This window comes from Heteronotia binoei, chromosome 9, assembly GCF_032191835.1.
Source record: "Heteronotia binoei isolate CCM8104 ecotype False Entrance Well chromosome 9, APGP_CSIRO_Hbin_v1, whole genome shotgun sequence".
Classification (NCBI taxonomy): domain Eukaryota; kingdom Metazoa; phylum Chordata; class Lepidosauria; order Squamata; family Gekkonidae; genus Heteronotia; species Heteronotia binoei.
In genome coordinates this window covers 88,211,617-88,238,579 of record NC_083231.1, presented here as the reverse complement: position 1 = coordinate 88,238,579, position 26,963 = coordinate 88,211,617, and the positions used below count along the sequence as shown (strand labels likewise).

General features: G+C 44.0%; 1 protein-coding gene across 6 annotated transcripts in view; it reads right to left on the bottom strand.

Moving 5' to 3' along the window:
- Nucleotides 1–26,963, bottom strand: part of LEF1 (lymphoid enhancer binding factor 1) — a 146,440-nt gene that overhangs the window by 61,819 nt on the left and 57,658 nt on the right. The gene's annotated exons all lie outside the window — the stretch shown is intronic.

The window sequence follows — 26,963 nt, the reverse complement described above, 5'->3', positions numbered from 1 at the left end:
AAAATTTTCCACCAACCTAGAACTGGCAGCCCTAATCAGGATTGACCCCAATGAGTTCTCCCTCAGAGATCTTTAGTTACACCTTTCAGATCAACACACTCTCTCTGATAATGTTGTTGGTCTCAAGCACAGGACTTCTCTCTCTCTCTTGCTTTCCCTCCCCCTCAACTGATCTGCTGCCACAGGATGCCCCTGTGTCTGGCTGTTTCCCTTCCAGAGGAGGAGAGAAAAGAGCCCTCGGTCAATCAAGGAAAGATCTTCTCTGGCTCTTTCCCTCTTCCCTCAGTTAATCGAGGAATGGGTTTCTTTCTCTCCTTTATGAAGTAGTGGCTCAATCCTTGTCTGTCCTGGGGATGGTGGGTGGGAGTTGCTCTCCACTGAGATTGAGCGACACGAAGCTCAGTCAATGACTGGAGGGTGGGGGGTTGCTCTCCATTAAGGTTGTGTGACAGGAAGCTCGGTCAACGACTGGAGGGAGGTTGTTCTCCATTGAGACTAAGTGACAGTCAGCTCAGCCAATGGGAGATTGTGACCAGTCTATCTGGAGAATTATATTATAGGAAAAATACAGTGATTTACATCACACTTTTGAAATACCTAAGAATATCCCAACTTGTACATTAGAATACTGGAAACTGCTAATCAATTTATAAGCTTTTTTTAAAAGAAGTGTTATTGAAACACATGCATTGTACACTAGAACTAGAACCTTTTGTTTCCTGTGTTTCCTGTGTTAGTCTGAAGAAGTTGGTGGAAATACAGTAGACAGTTACATTCAGCAACTCCCATGAGTAAATTGCCCCAGTGAGATTACAAAAGTATGTCCTTGCAAACTGCATTTATTTTGGCTGCTTTGGGTGTGTTCACTTTCATTTAGTGGAAATGCAGCCAGCTGCTGTGGAATGAGGAAATGAAGACTGTATTCAGGGAAATTGCACCACTGTATTTTTAAATTTATTTTAAAGAATGGTAAAATTTCTTGGCTCCACCCTCAAAGTCCCCAGATATTTTCTGAGTTGGACCTAACAACCCTAAGGTTTTGGACAGTATGAGTTGGGCCTATGGCAACTCTATGAGACCCACTTTGGTATAGTGGTTAAGTGTACAGACTCTTATCTGGGAGAACCAGGTTTGATTCACCTCTCCTCCACATACACCTGTATATGTGACCTTGAGTCAGTCACAACTTCTTTCATAGCTGATCCTCTCAAGAGCAGTTTCTGTCAGAGCTCTTCAGCTCCACCTAATGAAGGGGGATCCCTGAATAATTAATGAATACCCCTATAATAATGAATAAAGCATGCTTATGCCTTCAAAAAGAGGATGTCTGATGCAACCCTTCGTTAGAAGCCACGCAGCCCAAATGGGTGCGAATTCAAGGTTGTAAATTAGATTCAAGACAGTGACCTCATTGAGGCCTCTGGATGTGTATTAGATAACAAAGAGGCCTTAGAGAAGCTTCTTGCTGAAGCTGATAATGCATGGAGACAGGAGGTATGGAAAAGTACTGAAAAGAGTTACAGGAGGGTAGGGAATGTTGAGTCAGATAAGCCTGGGGGGGGGCGGCCTGCTTGTTTTGTATGGTACCATTGTTTCATATAGGGATTTCTGTGGGAAAAACTCACCAGGAACTCATTTGCATTTTAGGCCACACCCCCTGACACTAAGCCAGCTGGAACTGTGTCCCTGTGTGTTCCTGCTCAAAAAAAGTCCTGGCTATTTCTTTGCTGTCCTGTCTATGGTGAAACATAGCTTTAAAAAATCAGCACTGACTTCAGTATTTGATCAAATCAGATACATTACCAACCCTCCCCCCAAAATGCTCCCATGCTATTGTAACACATAGCAGTTCCCTCAAGCTACAGAAATGCTGGAGTTACCAAAAAAATTCCTACTCCTTTTTTCACAGCATCAGTCTATGCAAAAAGAAAAAGAAAAGAAAAGAAATGCTGGGCCTCATTTGCATTATTACTCCATGTGCCATCATTTAATTCTTTTTCCATGGATGGGCTGCACTATGAAAAAGGGGAGGGGGATCCTCACACACAGAGTCCATGCTGGCCTATTTCAGCAAAAAATAAAGTCACAAATAAAACATTGTATAAAAGACAATGATGATTCTAGCCAATGCGCAGTGAACTGCTCTACAAATGTTCAACATATAAATATTTTAAAAATGGAAATAGATGAATTTTAATTCGTCCAGGTTTTATTGAGTACCAATGTGATAATAAATTTCTTGGGCTGTATTTAATATGATACAAAAATGTCTGTACGCAATAAGCCTTTCTTGTTTCGAATGAACAAAAAGAAACCAGTGTGTCATGTCTCCTCCTAGACGCCATTCCTCCCCCCCCCCCGCCTTTGCATACTTTCCCTTGTTTTTAGAGCACCACCTTAAGGAACTTGCATTAGCAAGTGGTATCATCTTAGTGTCTGACCTATCCCTCCAGTCATATAGCTCAGAATCTTCTTCCATGAATTTCTGCTAAATTATGCTATCCTTGCTCTCCTCTTAATTTTACGGTTTTCAACACAGATTTGCTTTCCTGTGGGAAGGAGATAAGAACCTGAGGATTTTAATTTAAGCTCTGGCCTTGTCTTATATTTTGCAAGAGGGAGAGAGAGAGTATGAGGAGGAGAGGGGAAAAAGCAGCAGTACTCATAGGTGTTTTAAAGCCAACAAGCATTAGGGCCATTATTTGTGACCAAATACAAGTAGCATGAATTCCCATTAAGATATAGGAGTTGTTTCCAAGGAAGATAGCTCAAACTGCCACACATTTTTCTTCTACCATGCACAGTAATGGATACGGAGTTTTTCATTATTTGTAACTACGGCCTCAGTCTTACATCAACAAACGAGCACTGAAGTTTTACGCCACTACTTTAAACACAACAAAATGTGTCATGAAAAAAACAAAACCTTCAGTGATATCTCACAGTGTGAGATATCCAGAGTGGCAACCATGTTATATTTGTCACAAACAAACAGGAAAGGGAACCCTGTGACACCTTGAAGACTATTAGATTTATGGCTGTCACACTCAGTTTCGAATGGAAGATATTTTGCAAAAACTTTAACCTACACTAAAATATATTAATTTTTAAAGTACCACATGAGTCCTCATTGTTAAATCTGCTAGTTTAGGACTAGACTGCTAGAGGGTGTGGGGGTGCATCAAAAATCCAAACCAAGAAAACACGTTATGCACCTTAGCTGCTTTCCTCTGCCTAAGCTGAGACATAAAGCAAAGGGTTATTTTATTCTCCTTCCTCTTCTATACAGGCAAGGCTCTCCAATTACACACTTCTAGGTTCTCAGGTCCAATTCCCCTCGCTTGGGTCACGCAGCACGGAGGTGTACAATAAGATTGCTCGTATTAGGAAGGAATGTGCTTTAAAGAGTTCTTTGCCTGTGTCTCTTTTCGAGCAGAAACAAGTTGATGGATGCAGCCAATGTTTCTGAACGTTCAATCCTTGATCAAATCAAAATGTCATTTTAAAAGGTACTTTTTGAAAAGGAGCCCACATGCTTCATACCAAGGTAGCTTAAGACTCTTCAAGGCAATTTAAAGTTACATAAACCTTTATTTTTCACCTGCAAGTTTATAAAAGAAGACAAAAGTTATCATTTATCTACTACTTCCAGAGCTCATATCCTGCCTTTTGACTTAACATTTTATCCTACATTATAAAACATTACCAACCACAAACAAGCTTCCTCAACCATGTCTCATGTGCTGTCTGAATTAAAACACTTCTGTTTCCCATACAGTGGTAACTGCAGTTCTAGTACACGTAATCTGCTAAACTCCAAGTGACAATTTGAGATCTCTTGCTATTACACTTATCTCCAGACAACAAGATCAGATCCCAAGATCAGATCCCCTGGAGAAAATGGCTGCTTTGATTTGACCTTATACTCTGCTGAGGTCTCTCCCTTCCCCAGACCCCACTCTCCAGAGGCTCTACCCCCCCCCCCGCCCAAACCTTTAGATATTTCCCAAACCAAAGCTGGAAATGCAGGAATTTATAAATTGAAATATTTACATCCTTGTTTGTGACTCCAGAAACTGAGTTGTTTGTTTAATACAGAGTCTGTAAGAATTTACCCTCTAATCCCCTCCCCCACACTAAACAGTACAGTTCACATTAGGGTTTTCAGGTCCAACACAGAAAATACCTGGGGATTTTGGGGGTGGATTCAGGAGACTTCCCCATTCCCTAAAATAAATAGAAATACAGCAGTGCAGTTCCCCTGAATACAATCTTCAGTTCCTCACCCCCCTGTAGCTGACTGCACTTCCACTAAATAAAAGTGAACACACTCACATAGCAGCCAAAATGCAATTTGCAAGCATACACTTTTGTGATCTCACTGGGCCAATTTACTCATGGGAATTGCTGAATTTGATGTATCTCCACCAACTTCTTCAGACTAACACAGGAAACCCAGCTCACCCCACCCCCATTCAGCCAATATTACAGGGGTGTCAAACTCATTTGTTATGAGGGATGGATCTGACATAAATGAAACCTTGTTGGGCCAGGCCATGTGTATCACAAAATGTAATGTCTTGAAGCAGAGATATAAACTTTATAAAGGACACAGACAAACACAAAGGTTTTTGTAAAACTTAAAATAAAACATGCTTAAAACATTAGCACTTCTCCAATGTTTTGTTTATTTAACAATCTCTGATAAACAACACCTCTCGCTCTGAATTATTGCATCAAAATATGGAGACAATGTCTGTGCTGTAGCAGTCCAGAGTATGATGTTCAGATGTGTTTCTGTTAAGTTGCAAATCTACTTTTGATTTATTGACATCCATTAAAGAGATCTCATGATCAATGCTTTGAGCCTAAGACCCAGAGGAAAACATGAAATGGCTGGGCATTGCAACTGGGGATTTTGTACGTAAGTTGCTTCATGTGCTTGTCAAGAACATATGAAGGCCCCATGACACAGACTGAGGGCTATGTGTTTGTCTACAACTCCTATGTGGCAATGCAAGAACAGAGAGACAGCCATGCATAGTGGTCAGTATCAGCCTACTACCTGGGAAGTCTAAGTTTAATACCCTCAGTCTACAAAGGAAATGTGCAAGGTGAACTTTGTCTGGACATACACTCTCAGTCTAATCCACCTCACTGGCTTATTATTATTCCTTATCTAAATAGTCTACATTGCTTTCCTGCTAAGAAAGACAGGAACATGAGGGCATAAATAACACTGAAAAAAAGGAAGGGGACCCAGTTGCCTTCAGGAGAGTCCTGGCATAACAGTCCAGCAAAACACCCACCCACCCACTCCCCCCCTTAAAAAAAACATGTGATGCCGTTATAAACATGGTCCTCTCTCGGTCATTCACCTGGCTTCTGGTGGCAAGGAGATCCAGATAAGAGCTTCTGAGGAAGACCTCTGTCAACAGGTGTCTGGCACCCCATGTTAGTAGGTGTCAACAGGTGTCTGCCACCCTAGGCAAGGCTACGTTCTGCCCCCCCCACACACACTGATAACTTCACCTAGTGACATGGGGGACACCCAATTTGACACCCCTAGAAGGCTGGTGCCTTAGGCAATCACCTAGTTTGCCTAGTGGCAGGGCCAGCCACTATAACAAAGGTCATTGTTTTGTCTCTGGAGGTGCTTATCCAGAGCAGTGCTGAGCAGATGGGAAGAGAAACTAAACAATCAGTTCCAAGGGCCATACCTTCACAAATATAAACAACTTGGACTATGACTAGAGCAAATGTGGTGAGGTGTGATGTTGGCTCTACAAAGATACACTTCAGAACAAATGATGACATATTAGTTGAAATGCTAGGGGATGGCCACATACGGTAGCTACTGACCATGCTAAAGATACATGCTGTTTTTGAGTGTAACTGTATAGGTGAGCCCATTCAGTACACATTCACAAGCCACAATGTTAATATATAGCACAAACACTGTATGTCACATGCCCTAAAACTAGGGCTGCCAACTTCCAGATGTAATTCTCCCAGAATTACAACAGATCTCCAGGCTTCAGAGAGCAATTCCATTGGATGAAATAGCAACTTTGGCCAGTGGACTCTGCTGCACTAAATCATTGCCAAGCTCCTTTACTTCTCAAACTCTACTCTCCCAGGCACCACTCACAAATCTTCAAGAATTTCAAGTAATAGTTGGCAACTCTATCAGTCTTATGTTTTTGAAATACAATACTTTTGACTTCTGAGGAAAAACAGCACCCAGCAATTAGCAGCATGGATAACATAAATTCACAATACTTTTCTCATCCATCACTCAAGGGGAAAATTCACATACACAAGTCACTACTAGGAACTCAGTGTTTCTAGAACTATGGAAGGGGGGGGGGGGGAATAAGGAACAGACCAGGCCCTCCAAACATGCCTGTCATAGCATTTGTACAGGTTGCTACTGTATACTAAATTTGGATTGGTACAAGAAGTTACCTAGTCTGTATCATGAGCACAGAAACAATCTTTAAGTCCACTACGATACAGCCTCTCACTCATCCATATTTAGATGTGGCCTGTGAAGAATAGAAGGTGATGAAGCAGTACCTTAGGGATGCCAACCTCCAGATGGTGACTAGAGATCTTCTGGGATTACAACTGATTTCCAGGCAACAGATACCTGCTCGCTTGGAGAAAATGGCCATTTTGGAAGGTGGACTCTATGGCTCGTAGAAGTCCTCCCCACCCCAAACCTGCCCTCCACAGGCTCAAACTTCCTCCCCCCCAAAATCTCCAGATATTTTCCAGCCCTGAGCTGGCAACCCAGGATTACTGGTTATCTAGTCCAACAGACCAACAACACTAAGTTCCTCAAGTGTTTTTTTAAGATTCTGTGAAGCCCAGCCTCACACTAGTTGTAGGAATTCCTTCCCACCATTTCATGGAAAAGTCAGTACTGTGTTCCAGAAAAGCAATTTCAGAGATATTTACCATTTTCATTAAGGTCTGGTCATTTTGTTTGTATTCCCTAGAATTCCTGGGTATCCTCTAGACAAGTTTCATTTAGGGTTGCCAAGTCCAATTCAAGAAATATCTGGGGACTTTGCGGGGTGGAGCCAGGAACAAGGGTGTGACAAGCATAACTGAACTCCAAGGGAGTTCTGGCCATCACATTTAAAGGGACTGCACATCTTTTTAAATGTCTTCCTTCCATAGGAAATAATGAAGGATAGGGGCACCTTCTTTTGGGGTTCATAGAATTGGACCCCATGTTCCAATCGTTTTGAAACTTGGGGGGTACTTTGGGGAGAGTCACTAGATACTATACTGAAAATTTGGTGCCTCTACCTCAAAAAACAGTGCCCCCAGAGCCCCCAAAACCTCCAGATCAATTCCCCATTATACCCTATGAGAACTGATCTCCACATAGAGAATAATGAAGTACTCAGCAGACTCCCCCCCCCCCCCATTTCTGGCAACACTGAAGGGGGATTGGCCTCTCTACTCACGAGTTGCTGCCAACTTCTTCAAAGTAACACAGACACCCCATCCCAAGAGGAAGCCTTTCAATCAGCGACTGAAGCCTCCGGAGGTAGAAACGCACATGGTCCTCTGGGGACGGAGCTCCCCCCCTCCCTCCACCAGCCAGAATCCCCGAGGAGACGCCTGGGCTAGCCGGAGAGGATGCAAGGACTACGAGTCCCAGCATGCACCTCGCGAAGGGAGGCTGGACTGGAGTGAATAGCAGGCCGGCGGTGGGCGGGTCTTTGTGACCCGGAGGAAGGGAGAAGCCTAAAGCCTGCGAGGGAGGGAGGCAGGCAGGGAAAGAGACACGGTGCCGTTTCCCCACCCCCCACTTCCAGATTTTTGGAGAGCGGGGGAGGAAGCTTATAATCCAGGGGTCCCCTGCCGGGGGAGGAAGCTTATAATCCAGGGGTCCCAAACAGGGGGTTTGGGAAACCTAGTTTCATTATTAGCAAGTGAAAGACGGAAGTACAAAAAAGAAAGACTAAAATTGAAAATAATTCAAGGCAGGCACCCTGAATTTCAGTCACACAATACTGCAGATCTCAACGTAAAAGCCAAACATATCTTTTTCATAATTCAGAAAAGAAAAGGAAAGATTGTTCTAAATTTAAGGTATTTCCAGTTTTGCAAATATACATTTTGTGTGTGTAGAGAGTGCATTGTCAGTACATGGAGCAGAAACCAGTAGCATAGATTTTATTATTCATTTTCAAAAGACTACACATTATTTAAGGTTAAAATTCGTATTGAATTCAGATATAAAAATGAGCAACATTCTCCCTTCCACCCCACCTCTCCAAGCTCTGACTGATGTGCCAATCGAATATATGAAAATATCATCACATTTAGCATTGCCCAGAATACTAAAGAGGTCAGAATCAACTGAACTTGCATGGATGAAAATGACAATGGAGATTTATCAGACGACGCACATTTAATATTAAAGGGACTGCATTACATTCAGGGTCAAATGCTAGGCCATCCCAGCAGGGATCAGCAAAAGCAGCAATGGCTAAGAGTCATCCCATACCAGGTTGTTCCTGTTTAACCACCTTTTCTGCTGTATTCCACTATACGTGAAGCAGGAGCATGATTACATAACTTTCCCTTAGGAACCAATTCAGAGAGCTCAAATGAATTTCACAGTGGTGTACAAATCAGAGAGCTGTCTTTGCCTGGAATTAGCTCTGAGCAAAGACTGCACTTCTTTCCTCTGCATATTATCTCCCTTGAACTGAAACACAGCTTGAGTTACTTATTCTGGGGGAGAAGAATGGAGGCCAGAACCACAGACAGACTGACCACCATCTTTCTTCAGCTAACCAATCACACAATATAGCATTTTGTCCTTCTAAAAGATATCTGTTAACTGGGTTTTGCTTAACCAAAGCCCAAAGACCAGAACGATCTTAGTATAGACAAAGTTATGAAAATATTTTGTTTTACCTGGAAGGTATATCAAAAATAAAAATTACCCAAGTGCAGTATGTAATTTAGAGAACTACTACCAACAGAAGAGAGGATTCCTTCAAACATACATTTAGGAAATATATCCAGCTAATAGATCTGGGCTGTTTCTACATAGGCATTTTGCTTCTCAACTTCTTTATAAAGGTAATGGAACCTCTGGCAGCCTGCCAGGGAGATTTTGCCCCCTGAGAGGAAGAGCGGGGATTCTGGTGTGCATTTAGGTGCGTCTTTGGGGGGTGGGGCTTCAGCGTGCCTGTTGAAGCCTCCGCTCCCTTCTTGTGCTTCCTCCTGCGGTGCTCGGCTACGTGGGAGCGTTCTTTGACGCTCGTAGCCCGCATCGGGGAGATTAGGCCTCCCCCCCACCTTTTTGGAGGCCGCTGGTCGTCATTGTGGCTGATCGCGTCGGGGGACCTTGTGCTTTTAAGGGAGATTGCGTCGGGGGACCTTTGCTTGGGGGACCTGTGCTTTTAAGGGAGTCTCTACTGGCGTGGTGGGGCGTTTATTTTCTCCTCTTGTTGGTGGTTTTTTTGAGGGGGGAATTGCAGGGGCATTTTCACGGGCAGCGGGGGGCTGCCTCGTTTGGGGGATTTGCTTAGCTAACCCCCCTTCCCCCCTTTTTATGCATCTATCCTCTCTTTGCATGGCCTCATGGTCTTGGCGGCCATTTTAAGTGGGGTTTAGGCAGCAGCCATTGGGTGTGTTAGAGTCGGCCATTTTGGGAGGCACGGGTGCTTTTCTTCTTCCTCTCATCTTGTCCTTGGTGGCCATTTTAACTTCTATTGAGGCGGCAGCCATTTTAGTGGTGGGCTTCAGGCATTTTAGGCGAGGAAATTCCTAGCCCTTGGTGCAGAGTGGTAAAGCTGCTTTACTGCAGTTCAAGCTCTTTTTAATTTTCTGGTGCCGTAATCCCTTAGGGTTGTGAATATGTTGGGGCGTAAAGGTGGTGGAAAATCAAAGGGTAAGCAGCCTGCATGCAAGGCTCCTAAACTGCCCCAGAAGCGTCCTCCGCCCCCCTTGTCTTCAGATGAGGAGGGGGAGCACGAGAAGAATGCAGTCATTTTCCAGAGGCTGCAGGCCCTGGAACGGGCATCTGGACTTCCACCTTCTCAGACGCCAAGAAAAGGGCAGGTTCCCAAGCTGGCTTTGCAGGCAGATATAGTGACCCGTTTGTCTATTTTAGAGGGCAGGTCTGCTGCGACTGCTAATGGAGGAGCTGTTGGGCTGGGTGGCTCAGATGCTGGATCGGGCCCATCGTCCGATGTGGCTGGTGCGGGGACAGAATTGGTGCCTGCTGTACCTCCTAGTAAGTCGGGGGATGGTTCTTTGCCCTATACTGGGCCTGTGTGGCCCTGGGGGTCTTGGGGATCTGCCGCACCTAATGGGGCTGGTGCTGCTTCAGGTGGTTCCTGGACTCCTTCAACTTTGGGCGTAGGACAGCAGAATAACTGGATGTGGCCACATGGTCAGTTTGGCCCATTCGGTAATTGGCCTGGGGCAGGGCAGCAGGGGGCAGCTGCGGCTCTAACTGGCAGATGGGGTTTCCCATCTCCTTAAGGGGTGGTCCCTTTTGGTGCTATGCCTTTTGGTGAGGTTGCCTTACCTTTGGGCGATCACCTGATGCCTGCCACAAGGGACAAAATTCTTAAGGGGGAATATGTTGACATATTCTCCCTTTTATTTAGGGAATTAGAAAAGAAGGATAAGGAGGAGCTTGATGATAAAGAGAAGGAGAAGGTTAAGAAGAGGAAGGTTGATCGGACCTGGGCCAATTGGCTTCCAGGGTTTTTTATATATGCGGGAGTGATAGCGCATGCTCAGCCCTGGCGGGCGGCTGCACTGATCCAGTACATAGACATCATATACAAAGGGTATACGATGTTCAGCGGTCCGGCCTGGATTCAATACGACCAGGAATTCAGGATGAGGGCCGCTTTGTACCCTTCCCTCCCTTGAGATCGGATTCACCAACAGTTGTGGCTGCAGGTGATGTCACCTGCGCGACCCAATCTGGGGGACCGCTCTGACAGCGGTCACTTTGTTGCTAAGGGTTCCTCTTCCCCTTCTATTTCATCATCATCTTCTCGCAGTTCTGCAGGGCAGGCAGTTCAACCCCGCTTGCTTTGCTGGGAGTTTGGGTCTCAGGGGGCATGCAGTCGGAAAGCTTGCCAGTTCAAGCATGAATGTCCCCTGTGTGCTGGCCCACACTCGTTTAACAACTGTCCAAGAGTTCGGCCACGTAAGGGTCAGAAAAGACAGGGTGGTGGTCCTTTCCAAGCAGGAAATGGGCCCCAGCCCGATAAAGGTGGGACCTCTTGAACAATGGCTTCATAGGTATCCACGTAGGGCTGACAGTTTATATTTGTTGAACGGTTTTACGTTAGGTTTTAGAATTCCTTTTCAGGGTTCTCGGGTACCAACTTGGTCTCCGAACTTCAGTTCAGTTAAGGGTTTAGAGCACGTAGTGGAGGCTAAGATTGCCAAGGAGCTTGCGGAGGGCAGGATTTTAGGCCCATTTGCTAGTCCTCCAGAGGCTAACCTTAGGGTTTCCCCTTTAGGGGTGGTACCAAAGAAGGCGCCTGGTGAATTTCGTTTGATTCACCACCTTTCTTACCCCAAGGATTCTTCCGTTAATGATGGGATACCTGAGGAACTATGCTCAGTTAGGTATACTACCTTCAATCAATCCGTGGGCGTCATTCGATGCTGTGGTCAGGGGGCTGAGTTGGCAAAATGCCCAATTATCTATCAGACCTAACCACTCCAAGTCATCGCAGGGCATTTATGTTGGCTAGACTAAACGCGTTTCCCTCCAAAGTTTTACAAGGGAGATATCAGCGAGTCCCTTTAGCCGACAGACTTTGCTCCTGTGGAGCAAATACCCCTGACTCAATCCAGCATATATTGCTTGATTGTTCTTTATACCATAACCTCCGTAAAGATTTATTTGGCAAGCTTTCTTTTTCTCCAGATTTGTCTATTCTGCCACCCTGTTATTATTTATTGAGTGATACTGAGGGGGTGGTTAGTGAGGCTGTGGCAAAATTTCTGGCTGACATCCTCAAATTTAATTCTGACCATGTTTGAATGCATCTGTAAGCTCGCTTTTATTTTGATTTTATCTCCAATGTTTAAATTTTTATATTCTGTGTATTTTTATCTGAATCTTTTATGCCATTAAAGGTTTGGTATGGTATGGGCTGAGTTGGCTAAATGCGATATCAAATCTGCATTTTGCCTTCTCCCTGAGCTTTTAGGTTTCTCTTTTGCAGGGCAATTTTGCATGGACAGGGCGTTGCTTATGGGCTACTCTGTATCATGTGCTGCGTTCGAATGTTTCAGCACACTCCTCGAATGGGCTGTGTGTGAGAAAGTGGGTTTACAGGATGTTGTTCATTATTTGGATGGCTACCTGTTTGTGGGCCCTGCAGGTTCTGGACACTGCGCTCAGTTGTTGTCTGGCTTTATTGAGCTGGCTGCTGAGTTGGGTGTGCCATTGGCTGAGGAAAAAACAGAGGGCTCGGCTCCTTGCCTTGTGTTTTTGGGGACTGAGCTGGACACTTTAGCGCAATCGTCCAGGATCCCATCCCAGAAGCTGGAGGATTTGAGGGTTAGGATTAGTACTTTCCTCCTCAAAAAGAAGGTTACGCTTCTTGAGCTTCAGCAGTTAGCTGGGCACCTTAACTTTGCTTGCAAAGTGGTTGCCGCGGGTAGGGCTTTTCTTCATAGGTTCTGTGACGCTATGGCGGACCTTCGCTTGCCCCAGCACAGGACCAGGGTTACTAGCAGCATGAGGGAGGACCTGCGGGTGTGGCAGGAGTTTTTGGAATCCTTTAATGGGATTTCTTTTTGGAGAGAGGACATGAGGCTTGAGGCTGAGATTCAGGTCATGTCCGCTGCTGCTGGGTCATTAGGTTTTGGGGTCTACTTTCATGGACACTGGTGCATGGAGGTGCGGCCAGATTCATGGGTGCAGGCTGGTTTGAGCCAAGATCTCACGTTTTTGGAATTTTTTTCCATTTTAATTGCGGTTTGGTTGTGGGGGAGTGATATGGTCGATCACACTGTTCATTTTTGGTGCGACATCATGGCTGTTGTTCATGTTATTAAGTCCCTTTCATCCAAATCGCAACAGGTTATGAGGTTGGTGAGGGCCTTCACTCTGCGTTGCCTGCGGCTTAACGTTTTGGTTTTGGCCAAGCATGTTCCTGGGGTGAATAACGGGGTGGCTGACGCTATCTCTCGTAAACAGATGGAGAGGTTCCGTCAGTTGGCCCCAGACACCAATCAGGAGGCAGCGCCAATGCCCCAGGAGCTATGGCTGATTGGAGAGCCAAGGCCTGCAGAGTGATAGGCCTAGCCATTGCGCCTAGCACCAGGAAGTCTTATGAACGTGCTATGCAGCAGTTTGAAGACTTTAGGGCTGAGGCAGGGTATCGCATGGTTTGGCCCCTCCCGGTGGGGCAGTTGCTCCATTATTGTGTTTCATTAAAAGGTAGGGGATTGGCCATGCAATCAATTAGAGGACGCATGTCTGCGCTGGCCTTTGCTAGCGAGTCGTTGGGGTATAAGGAGGAAATAACAGATTTTCATTTTCGAAAGATGCTGGAAGGGTGGTCCAGAGAAGTTGGGCCTAAGCCTGATACCAGGAACCCTATGTCTCCTGAGATTCTTAGGGGCTTGAAAGCGGTGTGGAGAGCAGTCTGTGCATCTCATTTTGAGGCTGTTTTGTTTCATGCAGCCTCTTTGGTGGCCTTCTTTGGGGCGCTGAGGATTAGTGAATTGGTGGCAGGCTCCAGGAATGATGTTTCTGGCAGGGCCTTGTCACTAAGGGATATTAGGTTAATGGGAGGTAAGGCGGCTCTTACCATCCGCCGATCCAAGACGGATCAACAGGGCATTGGGACTGTGGTGGAGTTGGGCACGTGTTCAGAGGTGGAGCTTTGCCCAGTTTCCGCATTGGCCGATTATTTGGCCGTGCGGGGAGGCTGTGAAGGGTTGTTGTTGTGTCATTTTGGAGGCAGTCCTCTGACAAAACATCAGTTTTGGGCAGTAACGTCTAGGGCTTTAGCTTTGTTGGGGTTGTCTGGAGTGAGGTTTGGTACTCACTCCTTTTGAATTGGGGCGGCCTCTACGGCCACGGCCTTGGGTTATTCTTCTTCATCCATCCAGCGTCTTGGCCGTTGGCGGTCTCAGGCTTATAAAGATTATATCCGCCCTTTGCTCCACTCTTAGCTTTGTTATTAGGAGCTGGGGTAGTTTAAGGTTTGGGTTTTATAACTTGTCTGTTTCTCTTTTTAGATGCTGTTGTTCCCGGCCGGAGGAGCAGAGTTCTCATCTGCGGGCACAGTTATGTGTTTTGGGCGGCACATCAAGCTCTGAGAACTGCTGTTGGCTCTCAGCTGGGGCTCAGCAAATATGTTACGGTTGAATGGCGGGGGCGCCGGGGTCTTCAGTAGCCTGGCTTGCTCCCGCTTTTATTTCATGGGTGTGTGGGCCCTCCTCCTCAGGTTTTAATTATTCACCTGGGGGGGAATGATCTCGGGCTGATTAAAGGCAAGGCTTTGATCTTGCAAGCTCGAGATGATTTCAAGTACATTAAGAAGAGATGGCCTGGTACCATTGTAGTTTGGTCGGCCATGATTCCGCGCTTGGTGTGGCGCAGTGCTTAGACTCCAGATGGGATAGAGAGTGCTCGTTACAGAGCGAATAAGGAGATTCGTAAGGCATTGGAGGGTGGGTTTGGGCCACTATTTGCCCCATCCGGATATTTCTACGGAATATCTTGACCTCTACAGAGGGGATGGGGTGCATCTCTCGGAAAAGGATAATATGCTTTTCCTGAGGGATCTTTGGCAAGGGCTTGTGTTGGCTTTGGGCCTTTTGGTGGGTGCTAAGCCCTAAGTAGAGACTTGGCCTTAGTTGTGGCAGGTTTTACTGGGTTTATGGCACCATGCGGCCTGGGGAGGACTGGTTAGCCTCCCCCTTTTGGGGAGTTAGGGGTCTGGAAGGATCAACCTTTGGGTATTGGTGACCCGAGGTGTGTGAATGCAGACTGTCCTGGAGATTCAATTGGACGGGTGCCTTTCGCTGAGACACACGTCTGGTGTCTGGGCCCTCCGGTGCGAGCCTCCCTGCTGAGCCTGTCTGACGGGAGCTGTGACACACAGCTCTGGCTGGGGGGCCAGGTCTCTCGCCTGCTGAAAAAGGCAGGGGAGCGGTCTGAGGAGACCCCTGGGCCTGACCTGGCTGCAGTTTGGTTGCCCTTGCCGTTGCTGTGTTATTTTAATAAAGTGGAGCATAATTTTACCAATTTATTTGTGTCTGCCTCTTTATTCTGACTTGGGGGGGGGGCAATGGAACCTCTGGCCTGCTGCATCATGGCTTGGCTGCCAGGGAGATTTTGCCCCCCCCCCGGAGGAAGAGCAGGAATTCTGGCGCGCGTTTAGGCACGTCTTTAGGGGGCGGAGCTTCAGCGTGCCTGTTGAAGCCTCCGCTCCCTTCTTGTGCAGTCCTCCTGCGGTGCTCGGCCCTTCCGCCCACCCTGTTTGTTATGTAGGCAATTGCTGGTCGCCTCTTTTTTGAGGGGCCAGGTAGGAATTTTTTACTCCCCGGCTGTTTGGCTTATGACCGAGGGGTGTTTTTTGCCTACCCTGCATAGCATATCAGTGGATTGAGGAATTGGCTTCGGGATGATGCCTTCTTATAGATCGGTCACTTTTGGGGGCATGTTTTACTGGGTTTATGGTGCCATGCGGCCTGGGGAGGACCGGTTAGCCTCCCCCTTTGGGGGAGTTAGGAGTCTGGCAGGAACAACCTTTGGGTATTTGTGACCCAAGGTGTGTGAATGCAGACTGTCCTGGAGACTCAATTGGACGGGTGCCATTCGCTGAGACGCGCGTCTGGGCCCTCCGGTGCGAGCCTCCCTGCTAGGCCTGCCTGACGGGAGCTGTGACGCACATCTCCGGCTGGGGGGCGGGTCTCTCACCCACTGAAAAAGGCAGGAGAGTGGTCTGAGGAGACCCCTGGCCCTGACCTGGCCGCAGTTCAGTTGCCCTTGCCGTTGCTGTGTTATTTTAATAAAGTGGCCCATAGTTTTACCAATTTATTTGTGTCTGCCTCTTTATTCCGACTTGGGGGGGCAAAGGTAGTCCCCTGTGCAAGCACCAGTCGTTTTTGACTCTGGGGTGATGTTGCTTTTACGTTTTCATAGCAGACAAGGGTGGTTTGCCATTGCCTTCCCCAGTCATCTACACTTTCCCCCCAGCAAGCTGGGTACTTATTTTACTGACCTCAGAAGGATGAGTTAACCTGGAGCCGGCTACCTAAACCAGCTTCTGCTGGGATCGAACTCAGGTCGTGAGCAGAGGGCTCCCACTGCAGTACTGCAGCTTTACTACTCTGTGGCACGGGGCTCTTCAGATGCTTTATAGCAGCATGTAATTAGTGTTGCTAATTACTCAGAGAAAAATGTCATTTCCCTTTAATAGATATTTAGGGCTGCCAACCTACAGGTGGTGCCTGGAGATCTTCCACTATTACAGCTGGCCTCCAGATAATACAGATCAGTTCCTCTAGAGAAAATGGCTGTTCTGGAAGGTGGACTCTATGGCATTGTACCCTGCTGAGGTTTCTGCCCTCTCCAAATCCCACCCTCCCCAGGCACAAAATCTCCAGGTATTTCCCATCACAGAGATGGCAATCCTAGTTATATATCAGTCAATGTTATTCACCTCAATGCCAGGAAAAGCTTCAGCAACACCTTAAGCCTCTGTAAAAGAGACCTGTTCTCCAGGCCTGTTAGTAACCCCAACTGTAACAGAGCCATCATATTCAAAATTCTAATAAAGAGTCTTTGGACATCCAGCCATTTGCAAAAACAAATGCACAGCCCTCCATAATAGTAACATAGATATCCTTCCTTTAAAAGAGCACACATTCCATTATGGAATCATTTCAGTTCAGTTCCTTTATTGGCATACAGGGGAATCAAACACTACTCCTACCCAACAAAATTATCAGCCCTAAATGTTAACCAGTTACAAGCAATGTATCTGTTTGAATTCCTTCTATGGATTAACTGCTGAACTTACAGTGAGAATGTGACCATTTTTTTCCTGTTCTGTCCTGATGTTACCAAAATTCTATTTGCATCAAAACATTGAGTCAAGCCTGCAACACATCCTGCATTTTGGAAGCCATCATACCTATTTCTTCCCCCTTTTTTGCTTTGCAGTAAACAACTGGCCTTGTGGATAGTTTTGGGGAAAAGTGAAAAGCTTCTGTAGCATTTTGTAATATTTTGGCTGCCCTGAACAAAATGTATTGCACAAGTTTTGTTTTTCAGTCCCCCCCCCCAACCCGCCCCCAAATACAGAAGTTATGTTGTGTGAATTTCAGTGTCCTCAATTCAGGGTGATAGCACTGAACAACAGGAGTCTGTTAACTTCCCCACTGCCATATTCAGGTGTGAAAGAGGAAAAGAGCAATCTCCACTGCAGGATCTCTGGCTATAACAGTCACAGCAGGATGAGAAGTTAGTGCCCACATGTGCCTTAAAGATAATTAAGAACTGCAAGAAAGAAGTGTCGGTTTGCCACCCATCTCACTAATATGGACTTTAAACAGCCCATTTCAAAAGCACTGCAGGTAAACAAAAACTCTCTCCCGTTCATATCTAGAGGAGTGCAGGCTACAGGTTGCACTGCACATTCAGACCCCAATGAGCAAAGCAGAAGCAGCAGAAATTTGCAAAACTTCACAGGTCGATGAAACTAAATGGCCCCATGTCATGCTTTAAAGCACCTTGTCACACGGATGTCATAATGTATTATGAACATTAAAGGTTAACGGAAAAGGAACACTCAAGGCTGTTAACCTAAAAAAAAGTTTCTATAATGGCCCCACTGACCAGGCTGAAAAGGAGGCATTTAGCACATTAAGTAGTAATGGATCTAGCACTCTCTCTCTCTCTCTCTCTCTCGCTTTCTGTTACATAAAATCTCAGGCTCTTCCGAATATCAGAGACTAAAAAAATTATGAGCACCCTGCATTTAGACCAATAAATAATGCCCTTCACAGCAACAAATTCCCCTTCCCTACCCACAATTAGAACTCCTACAGATAGGGTTTTCCAGGTCCCCTCACAGTATTCCGGGGTGGGCTGGACGTAATACACAACATCCCCAATGTGATGATGTCACCCAGAAATACCATCATCATGTCAGCATCATGTTGCATATTATGCTCTGGTTTGGGGGGATATTATGCTCTGGTTTGGGGGCAAAACTCTATAGGGGGGGTTGCTCCCCAAAACAGAGTGTCACTGCAGGACATCCCTGGCACAATGACATCACCTGGAAGTGATGTCATTGCATCAGGGATCAAAGCCCCCAAAAGCAGGGGAACCCCCCCCCTGAGACCTGGGGGCTGGCAACCCTACCTACAAACATTTCTTGGTATGTTTAAACATTTTAATTTTTAAAATGAGGCTTTGTTAACCAAATTTAGCGACCATTTTAAATTGGTTTTTATGGTCAAATGGAATTAGAATGAGAGGCTAATTTGAATTCCAAATAGAGGGTGACACACCTTGTTTCACAGCTTTTACCGTCTTGCCTTGATGACAGTCCTGTGAGTCTGGTAATTGTTATTTCAGTTGCCTCAAGGAAAACCTTAGTGAGCAACTCAAATGCAATTCAACACTCAGAATTGCCTCCAATTTAATCTCCACTTATCAGTTCAAATATACTGGTTGCTGTCCTAGAACTTGTTGTCTTCATCTAAACTTTCAAATGTATTTCCATACCTTGGGATCCCAGTGCTAAAAATTTAAATTGAAGTACCATCTTATGTGAAGTGCCATCAGTGGCCCCTGAACTTTGGAATAATTTGCCATTTTTGGGACAATTTGCCATATTTTCAGAGGCAAGCAAATGTTTTTTGTTACTTGCACAAGATTTCACAGTCTTGCTGCTGTGCCATTTGCTTTATTTTTATTTATTTTTTTATTAACAGTATTACAGCATTGTGGCCTAGGGAAAAATTTAAAAAATATTGCATACTCTGTGGCACGCCAGAATCAATTATAAAACAATTAGTATTTAGAGCCTATAACTGCTGACCTTATCAAATGATCCTGGAACAGAGGAAATACTAAGGCAGAACATAAAGTTGTGTATTAACATAAAATATTCAGGGGGGTAGCCATGTTGGTCTGAAGCCGCAGAACAAAGTTAGTGTCCAGTGGCATCTTGGAGGCCGACAAAGTTTTATTCACTTATTGAATAAAACTTTGTTGGTCTTAAAGGTGCCACTAGACTCAAACTTTATTCTCACTTTGATTGGGTTAATGAAAAAAGAGACAAAATATACAGACACTGTAAATGACTGTGCCTCGGTATAGTTTGTCATGATTGAGGGGAGATGACTCAGGACCTGGTGAGAGATTTGTCACTGCTCTGATCAGAGGAAAGTTTGGTTTGATCCTTCCATTTGGTTTTATTGCTACTACTATTTGTTGTGCTGTTCTCAAGTAAATAAGGTGTTAATTTTTGTTTTACTGCTATTTAATTTTTCTTTTTGTTAATTACATTCAGCCAATAATTTTTGTACAATTTTATCCCAACTTTCAAAAAAATCTAATGAATGCAACTGTGGGAGGCTTCAGCTGAGAGTAAAGGGTGGCCAGGCATCAGGTAATTAACCCATTCTCTTTTTGTGCTCAAAATCATTACCCCCAAATTGACCTTCTCCCTTGCAAGGGAAAACACACAGATTTGCCCATATATTCCCTTGCAGGAAGAAAATAATCCTGAAGGAGAGATGACAGAAAAGGGAAAATGCCAACAGGGAAAGGTTAATTGATCCTTCCTCGCTTATCCATCCTCTATTCCTGATTAAAGTTTCTAGTGGCTGTTTTTGTTTTATTTGTTTATTATTATTATTATTACCACTTTATTAAAAAGGTAAAGGTAGTCCCCCATGCAAGCACCAGTCGTTTCCGACTCTGGGGTGATGTCACATCATGACGTTTTCATGGCGGACTTTTTACGGGTTTGCTATTGCCTTCCCCAGTCATGTACACTTTATCCCCAGCAAGCTGGGTACTTTATTAAAATGATAAATAAACAACACAACTATAGGCTCATTATATTTCTTATCTAAAATTTACTTAAACATACATTACAGTATATGACAAAACATGCCCAGCCCTCTAAATAACTTTTGTAATCCCACCACAAAATTCTAAACCTAACTTGATGTTTCATATTGCCATCCATACTTTACCAGTCTCTATATGCACAAAGCCATACAAATTCAAACACCTGCTGTTGAACATCCTGATAATTTCTACCATTATTCCAGTGCATGCAAATAATCTCCAAGTCTCTGCAAATTTAGCAACAGACCAACCTTTCAGAGTCAGGATTTTGTATTCTTGCTCTCCATCCACTACCAATATTTTCAGGTCCACAATCAAATCTGAGCTTCTCTGGGTTGCTATTAGGGTTGGCAGCCTCCAAGTGGATCCTGGAGAGCTCCTGAAATTACAACTGATCTCCAGACAACACAGATCAGTTCCCCTGGAGGAAATGACTGCTTTGAAGGGTAGACTCTATGGCATTATACCTTGCTGAGGAGGCCCCTCTCATCTTCAAACCCAACTCTGCCTAAAGCTGCATCTCCAAATCTCCAGAAATTTCCCAATTTGCAGTTGGCAGCCCTAGTTGTTATTAGCCTCCTGTAGGTATCAGAAATAGGTATAATATGGCTGTCATTCTAAATGCTTTCCTTTGTGAGGGTGCTTTTTAATGAACACTCCTAAGAGGTTGAATCACAGATATCCTACATCAGAGGTGTCAAACATGCGGCCCAGGGATCTAAGCAGTCCCCTGGAGGGCTCCTATCAGGCCTGCAAGCAACTGGTTGCTTCCTTCTCCCTCTCTTGCTTCCTTCTGCATCACAGCTTGTTTTGCCAGGCTTGCTCAGTCCCACAGGAGCTACAGAGCAAAGCCTCTATTTTTTCCATTGGTTGAGGCTCCTCAGGGGAGATGGGGGGAGGGATAGCTTGCTTTGCAAGGCTCTCTCAACTGTACAACAGAGCTACTGTTCCAAGTTTCTCTTCCTGCTATTGGCTGAGGCTCCTCCCCTTCCTCGTCTCCTGGGGAAGGAAGGAAAGCCAGAGTGTCCTTTGCCCAATTCCCTGGATTGCACAGGAGAGATATAAAGAAAGCACCTTTAAGGTCAATGAGTGCTAATGTTTAAAGCATGTTTTACGTTTTTTAAATTCTTTAATTGTGTTTGTCTGTGTGCTTTATTACGTTTCTATCTCTGCTACCTGGCATTACACTTTATGACACACATGACCCAGCCAGGTCTCATTTCCGTCAGATCTGGCCCTCATAACAATTGAGTTTGACACCCCTGTAAATGTATAGCCCTGAATCCAGCCCTGAGTTCATGCAAATTAGAGGAGGTAAAAATACATAAAACAAGTCTTAGGAGGCTCAAGTGAATAAGACAATATGTAGAAATGGTCAAAAAAGCAGACAGGAACATTGTGCCTACCTCATGACTTTCCTACATACACAGTGATCAGAACACGTGCCTAGGACCTTGTGCAAAAGTTCAAACTAAGGTGACTGAGGCAACAACAAATGGCACAATTTACCCACCACAAACTGGTATTAATTACTCTCCAATGTGTTTGGCATAAAAATAAGCGTACAACACTATCTGCTTTGAATGTACTGTCATCCAAAAACATCACTGACTTTTCCCAAATCGTTTCACTAGCATAAAACAAATAAAGAGCAACAAAGAAAGTCCTGTATGGGACTATAACGGATTCCAGATAATTCCTAATGCAGCCTTTTCAGGCCTCTATTTATTTTATCAAATTTGTATCCCACCCTCCCCTAATAGGCTCAGGGCAGCTAGCAGCAGTTTTCTGTACAAAGAGCATGGGGCAAGCTCATTCCTTTTTTAAACAACAGAACATAGCAGCCAAACTAAAGACCTTGCTGTTTTGTATATTCGGCGCGCTACTCTCAAACAATTGTATCTTCCAGTTGTAAAAGACAGCCATCATACTTTGTATCCAAAAATCATCATTGTATGCATACATTGTATGTGTGCCTTACAAGTTAACCCGCACCAGCGCTATTAAGAGAAAGTACAGAAGCAATGAAACACAAATGCTGATATAAATGTTACATATACCCCCTCCAAAATGGTGGCTCATAGTTCACAGATCAGCTCATGAACAGTGTTACAGCCTAGAATCCCATAGTTACCTTGTGCCACATGATGCCCTAGAACACAAGAGCCACATAAATGCATCCTCCACACACGCTATCTCAGACCCAAAGTACAGATGCCAAAAGTCAGGGGAGAAGCTGCCTGGCCAAACTCAGAGGAAATATAACATCACCCAAAAGTAGTTGCATACATTGAAATGCATAATAAGCCACTTTGGAAGAAGGTTCATCCTAATAAACACAGGAAAATTACTTTATTAAGAGTCTCTTTTCAAGAGAAAAAACAAAGAGTTAGAAAAGAGTATTTCAGCTGAAAATTGAAAATTTAAGGTCAGTCACCTGGAAAAATGTAGTAAAAATCCCTAAAGTTTCCTGCCACATTAGAATGAATTGTGCAAATCATGTGTACAATTTATACAGTTTTACACAAGTGTACTTCAACTGTTTTTGAAACAGAATATTTCCGTTCTGCTTCTCCTGCACTGCAAAAATCAGGAGTTCAAGGATGGAAGGGGAACTTGCTTGCAAAGTCAGCTGATTTGTCATCCTCCGGGTGAGCCCTATAGATCTCCCAGAATCACAACTGATCTCCAGACAACAGTGATTAGTTTTCCCTGGAAAACATGGCTGCTTTGGAGGGTGGGCTTGGTGGCATCATACCCCACTGAGGTCCCTCCCCTCCCTAATGCACCCCCCAGGCTCCATCTCCAAATATTCAGGAATTTTCCAAACTGGAATTCACAACCCTAAGAGCCAGGCAGAAAAGCAGGCCACAGAAGGCTGCTGATAACATGGCAAGTACAAAAATCCTGTTTCAGAAACAATGCAAAACTTTTGCCCACAACCTTAGCCAGGGCTGGCCCTGCCACTAGGCAGACTAGGAAACTGCCTAGAGCACCAGCCTTCTGGGAGCACCAAACTGGTCATCCTCCCATGTGTCTTGGTGCTGGAGGGGTGCCAGAAGTTAGCCTTGCCTAGGGTGCCAGACAGCCTAGGGCCAGCCCTGACCTTAACAGTTGTGACTGGCTGGTCCAGGGAGAGTTCAGAGTGTATGCAGGAACAAAGGCCAAAGCATTACATGACCTTTTCAATCTTATGACCATGCATGAAAGAAACAGTCTGTGCTGACCATAAAGCTGCATCTACCCTGAGCTCAGAGTTGTGTGTTGAATCTCATGGAACCAGCCCATACAGGGGCAAAATCTGGCAATCTTCACAACTCTGAATACTTGTACATAGCAGCAGGGATAATAAACAGAGCAGCTATGGAAACTGGACTGACAAACTGTATTAAGATTATTCAAGATTCAAAGAGCATACATTGCCTGCTCACAGGATTCATGAGGGAATCAGCCCATCCATAACTATTGAATGCTGTAGTATAAATGGAGAAACAAAAAAATGGGCAACTTTTATTAGCATTGTTGGTTAGTAGAACTCTAGAAGGAGCAAGTTATAAAACCTGGAAGGTAAAACATTCTGAAACTACAGCAGCAGCCACCACACCCTTTAAGAACCACAGCATCACAAGGGTACTATCCTCACTCAACTCCTGAAAGAACAGTTTGGAGATTAATCATTTGGACAGCAGCAATATTTTGGATAAAGTCTTTTAATTGTTATTAAAGCCAGTAAGATGCTCTCATCTATCTCTGCCTATGCTCCAAGCTTAGCCAAGGACAGCATGAAAATTTTGTGTCTGATTGTTGTAGTAATAAAAGAAAACCTTGCTGGGCAGCTGTATTGGTCTGAAGTTGTAAATAATATTTGAATTCAGTGGCCCCTTTAAGACCCACACAATTTTATTAAATTGAATTAAACTTTGAAGGCATTAAAGGTGCTGCTGAATTCAAACTTCCCAACATTTGAAAGTGTATTTTCATTTGAACGGATGAGTAATTTTGTACATGTGCATGGTCAAATAAGTCACTGACAAGAGTCCTGCTGCCATGTCTTGCTGAAGAAACCATGAAAAATAATTGGAGATCTTGGTGTGTGTGTTTTTTAAAGAAAGCAGTCATTCCACCACTGTTCTGCTTTCCATAGCTAACACATATCTACCTCTCATAGGCTATCTATCTATAAGCCATCAGAGTTCTAGTTATCTCTGCCACACTAGAGCTCTTTGAAATAATAAAACCAGGGCTTTTTTGAACAGGAATGCAGCTCCAGCTGGCTTGGTGTCAGGGGTGTGGCCTAATATGCAAATGAGGTCTGGAACAGCCTTCATTCAGAACAGAGATTACATTTACCATTCAGCTCTTATCAACATTATACTGGTACTACCAACAAACTACGTTACTGATGATCACTAGCTCCATACCAAGTTCAATTCTCCTTCAGATGAAACAAATTCACAAATTTTAGTTTGGTTTAGTTGGTTCATAAAGCAAAAAAGTAGAAGTTTATGATCTATCTGGGCTAACTGAAACATCCATTAAATGTATTAAGAACTTTATCCATCCTTTTGCAAATTGGGTTTCTTTTTAAAAAAAAAAACTTTAAAAATCTAAGCTCCAAGAGATTTGGACTTCTATACTAATGGAAGTATGTTAATTACTAAAGATTTAGCAAATCAGGTTTTAGCATACATCAGTATAAACAATACAGTCACATGCTGAAAAGGTAAAAATCCATCCAAGATATCAGTGAGTGGCTGTGGGCATGATCAATGGTTTAATGTACAGTATGTTAAAAGTAAATCATCTAAAAAGGTGCAAATTAGAAAAAGTACAGGAGGCTCTATCTGCTGAAAAAGCTTCATTAGGATCAGAAAGGGTTTTTTAAAGCAGTTGTGGAAGAGGAGTTTAAGTGGCAAAACTCAATTTTTTCTGCACCTAAAAGTCTAACGGAGATAAGGTACGTTTTCATCTGAGTATCTGAACCACACACATGCACACAAGACAACACAAAATTATGTTGTTGTTATGTAAATAATTTTGGGACCCTTCAGATCTTATTCTAACAATATGAATCATGAAGGCATTCACCTGGAACTGTTACCTATTGTCCAAGGGGAAAAAGTAAGACCACCACCAATTTTAGGAGAATAAATTGCAGGGCTTTTTTTTTTTTAGCAGGAATTTATTTGCATAGTAGGCCACACACTCCTGATGTAACCAAGACCTACAGGGCTCTTAGTACGGTGCCTACTGTAAGCTCCAAGAAGATTGGCTACATCGGGGTGTGTGGCCTAATATGCAAAGGAGTTCCTGCTACAAAAAAAGCCCTGGTTGCAAGGTTGACTACTGGTAGTGAGGATATGGCCCAAAACAAAGCCTGGTTCACATTCAGGCAAGCCCATATTTATGTATTGTTGGGGGGCGAAGTCTGAATCTGATTTAATATATCATAGTAGGTGCTGTCCTGTCAGTGTTCTTATGTCCTTCCCTGTGCTCTAGCTGTTTAGGTCTTCAAGTCTCTTCAAAGAAGAACTTATGAAAAGAGAGCCTTTAAAAAAAAACACAACCTGATGAAGGGTTCTAAATAACTCTAAAGCTCATATATTGTTCTGCCTGGTGATAATAAAAATCAAAAGATTTTGTTTCTAACCAGTGTTGCTACACAGAACTTCCCATTTCAAAAATGTTAAGTAAAACATTTTCACTTAGGCAGAATTACTAGTACTACTACTGTGTGCGGTGCTCATATGCACAAAAGTTTACAGATAATGCTGGTTAAAAACAAACAAGGAACAGAAGCCCAGTTCAGTACTACTAGGAAAATTAGGGCAACATTTCAATTTATCGCATTAATTAGCCACGTAGCTGGCAAAAGGAAAGTACTTAAAACATCCATCACATGTCCATTCATTGTCTGCAGCCACCCAATCTCACACAAGCACCTCAAAATCATCTCACTATCTGTAATTCTCACTTTATTTCTGCTTGCATCAAAGCAATCCTTTGTGTGCAGAGAGATGCCTGCAAGTAATTACTGTTAATTCTATGACGAGGCACTCATTAATCAAAGAGGACAGAAAACAGAGTAGTCACCTTTTTAATAGCATGAGCACATGAAGCTACCTTATACTGAATACTGGTCCATCAAAGTCAGTATTTGTCTATACAGACTGACATCTGCTCTTCAGGGTCTCATTCTGCCCAGTTATATAATACTTAGAAATCCAGGAAGTGGAAAAGTCAGTTTATGACTCAGTCAAGGTATTCCCCCATCCTATATTACAGATTAGAGCTGTGTCTGTAGAAATATTGGCACAGTACTCATCTGCTGAAGAAGGATGGAGCTCCTAACAACAGGTAGTATAAAGAACTAATGGAAAATCTACAGTCTATGATGTCTTTTTGTTCTTTAAAACAAATTTTTCAATTAGTATTATTAAAGCATACAGAAAACAACATGCATGTTTTCCTTGTAGTTCTCCAGCAGAGTCCACATGGGGAAATGGATGTTACTGTTTCTGAGCCCAACAACCCTGAGGCACAGGTAATTAATATTCCCATTATGTTATTAGTCAACATTGTGGCCATTAACGTGTTAGTTTGTCTAAAGCAGGGGTGTCGAACGCATTTGTTATGAGGGCTGGATTTGACATAAATGAGACCTTGTCGGGCCGAGCCATGTGTATCATAAAATGTAATGCCAGGTAGTGGACATATAAACTTTATAAAGGGCACAGACACATGATTAAAGATTTTTTTTGCTTAAAATAAAACATGCTTAAAATATTAGCCCGCTTGCAATATTTTGTTTTACAGTCTCTGATAAATGTCA